General features: G+C 37.9%; 1 long non-coding RNA gene across 1 annotated transcript; it reads right to left on the bottom strand.

The window, feature by feature from the left end:
- Positions 1–638: 638 nt before the first annotated feature.
- On the bottom strand, positions 639–1,596 carry LOC109297056. Its single transcript, XR_002097181.1, has 2 exons — positions 854–1,596; positions 639–668 (listed from the first exon to the last, which is right to left on the bottom strand). It is a non-coding gene; the product is annotated as an uncharacterized LOC109297056 (long non-coding RNA).
- Positions 1,597–3,600: the final 2,004 nt, after the last annotated feature.

The raw sequence follows: 3,600 nt of genomic DNA on the forward strand, positions 1-3,600 counted from the left end.
CAGAGCTATGCCTTAGATACAGAATGATGCACAGTTATTTTACTTTACTTTATGAGCAAACCAGTTAACATATCAGTGCCTCAGAAACCAACTGGTTCTCCTGTTGAACTAAAGTTCTCCTAACACACTTGCACACACAAATATGCTAGAGGAAAGAGATGCTTTTTTTTTTCTTCCCAACTTTACTAAGAAAATTTATGGCAAAAGTTTTGGAAACATATGTTGTAGTTACATTGGTGAAATGACCATTTCTAATGGAGAGATGGTCACTAACTTCACAAGTTGGCCTGAGGCCTATATACACAAGTATTTTTCAGTCTTTAACCTTGCATTCTGAAAATGTAGACTATAAATATTTTCTCGCAGGGAGTCAGCTCCAAAACCTTTTGGGACTTAGATACGATCAAGGAAGGAGCAGCTGAACCAAAACAGTGGCCGCCAAACAATAAACAAAGTATTCTGTAGACATACAGCAACAGTTACCATACCTTTCATTATTTTGCCATAAATATAAGTTAAATAATAACCATTTATGTTTATAAATCTGAAAATACAAATGCATGACAAAAAATAAGTTAAATAGGTGCACACACAAATTTTTAAAAAAATTAAAAAGCAATGCAAGATCAGTTTTTTAAAGATTCCCCAAACAATTTCCTAGGCAGCCTCTGAAAAACAAAAGAAGAAAAGGGATTATTAATGGTAGTTTTGTCTCATTAGGCTCAACTGAGACATTTTTAATAGGGCCCAAAAGGAAGAAAAATGTTGAGATTGCAAACATAGGCCCACATCTTACAAGGTCTCCAATTCGCATACTCAGATGAAACTGAATAATACTTAATGTCATTCTCACCTGGTTGGACATCAGCCACTCTCAGAGAAATTACAAATGTCCCACCCTGTCACACAGCTGAAAGAGATGGGGGGAGGAGGAGAGCATTTCCAAAGATTTGTAATTCACATTCTGAACAACAAAGCATTGAGACTATGTAATTACAGCATTTAGGGCTAGAGAATGCCATGCACAGGTATTCTGGTGCTTTTGAAAATTCCACTAGATGCCTACATACATCTTTAGGCCCCCATATGACCATGAATATTTTATTTTAGTAAATATATGCAATGGCTTTTAACTTTCTTACAAGTGCCTATGTAGAGTAAAACTGTGCATGCTTGCACAGAGTGTAAAGGGAAACGTGGGTAGGAAAACTGAAAATGATTTTGGATGAGATTTTAAAATTGTTATCTCCAGTGTAGAAAAGGGTTAGGAGTTGTAAGGTAAAATTCATTTTTTTAAATGGTGGAGATTCTGGTTGGAAATTTTCAGAAGTGTTTGGTAATAGCCTAACTTTGATTTTGAGAGTTGATCAAGGTCAACATTTGGCACAAATGAGAATCTCATTCCTCCTCTGAAGTGTTGATGAAACAAATTGCTTCAGCCAAAAAGTCCACAAGAGAGAGACAATTATGATCAGAAACCTGGAAAATAAAACTAATGAAGAAAGGCTGAAATAACAAGGATTGTTTAATCTGAAAAAGGGGACACTGAGGGGGATTTGATAAGAGTCTTCAAATACCTGAAGGGCAACTACAGAAAGGATGGAGATGGGCTTTTCTCCACGACCATAGGGACAGGATTAGGAGCAATGGCTTCAAACTACACCAGAGGAAGTTTAGGTTGGAGATTAGGAAGAACTTTTGCATTATGAGGGTGGTTAATCACTGGAAAAGGGTACCAAGGGAGGCTGCAGACTCTCCATCCCTAGAAATTTTCAAGAGCAGGTTGGACAGGCAGTTTTAGGATAGTTTAGTTAAGGATGGTCCTGCCTTGAGCAGAGAGCTGGACTGGATGACCTTCTGAGATCTCTTCCAGCTCTATTTTCCCATGATCTTAAGCTACCACCACCACCAGAAACAAAATAATTTCAAGTTGGTCTAAAATAATCTTTTCTTGTGGTGATTCACATTAAATAGATGTTTTTTCTTCAGTGTTGCATTTTTCTCCTCTTTTCTTTCCCATTCTTCTCCTGAGAAAATGGGTGGGGCAGAAGAGGAAGAAAGAAGACAAGAAAAACAATGAAACAAATTATTTCCAATCCAATCAATTGAAACCAAAACAAAAACGTTTGCTTTGAAAATGTTTGTTAAAAACATGAAAATCTTAAGTGATGCAAACATGTTTGGAAAATATGTTTGTGCTCTTTTAAGAAAAAATGGTATTTTGTATTATCAAGACTTTTCAACTGGCCTTATGAAATTTATCAAAAGCATAACCAGTCTGGCATCATAAAGAAGATAGTTTCAGAATAGCATGCAGTGATCTGTTTTATGCATTGTGGTATTCGTTGGCTGATGTAATGTCATGTGTAATACAAGCAAGGATAACACAGGGAAACAGATTCATATGAAAAATCATACTGTGTTCTGTTATTTTTATCCTGCTGCTTCTTTCACTCACCAGCTCATGACTCACACCCTCCACAACTTGAAATTCCCCAGTATCGTGACTTACCAGGTATGCTGTGGCTTGGTGTACCTTGGGAAGAGCAGCAATCTATGTCTGCTCTAGGTCAGTCTAAAAACCAAAAAGAAACATTACCACCTAGGATTTGTACCTTGCAGTTGCTGTGGCTACTGCACTCTGTTTAGCAAACTGGTTTAGCAATATGGCATTTGTTTTCTGACCTTGCTACTGATGAAGCTTAGATACCAAGGCAATAGAAATGTGGAAAATAAGCAGGTAACACAGAACGAGAGACTGAGGAACAACCAACAGTGCACAGAGCATTACAAAAATACTGGGCCTGATCTTGCCAAATACTGAGTTCCTCCTGAGAGAAGTGAAAATGAAACAAAGATTCTGATAAAAGCACAATAACACATTAAAAAACATTAAATCTATAACTAGTTTTCACAAGGCTCTAACTTAACTGTATCAGCTCAGGGTTGTGATCTGGGTGTCAGTATAGACAGTTCAGTAAAGATTAGAAAGCCATGTGCACCCATGGCCAAACAATCTAACAAGATGTTAGCAGTAGCAGCCTTACGGGAGGGCAAATTGGGTGACCGCCCAGGGCCCCACACTTTAGGGGTCCCCAAATTTTGGAACCTAGAATGAACCTAGAATATAGCTCAATGTTAAAAGACCCTTTCCTTGTATAATCAATATTGTATTAAGATACTTTCATTGTAGTTTCATGGATCAGATAAAGTGAAATTGAAAAAGTCCAACTTGCTTACAGGTCATCAAAATTAAGTCTCTATGGGGCCCCAAATGACTGTCTTGCCCAGGGCCCCAACAACCCTAAGGCCACCACTGATTTAGGAGGTGGATGGAACAGGATGGAGAACACAACTGAAAATATTATGCTGCTTTTGTACATGCCAGTAACATACCTTACCTGGAATGTTGCATGCAGTCCTCATCAGAGCATCTCAGCTCATGGTCTAGGCCAGAGCTGCGGCACCCTGAAGTACCTTGAGATGCACGGTGCCAGAGATTTAAAATAGGAACCCATAGTGTTAAAAACATTGTTCCCTGTTGTGATTCAAAGTCTTTGCAACAGAAATATTACTCTATTATTTTTCTTTACTCAAAGA

This window comes from Gavialis gangeticus, unplaced genomic scaffold (assembly GCF_001723915.1).
Source record: "Gavialis gangeticus isolate Ggan-Ray unplaced genomic scaffold, GavGan_comp1, whole genome shotgun sequence".
NCBI classification, from domain to species: Eukaryota; Metazoa; Chordata; order Crocodylia; family Gavialidae; genus Gavialis; species Gavialis gangeticus.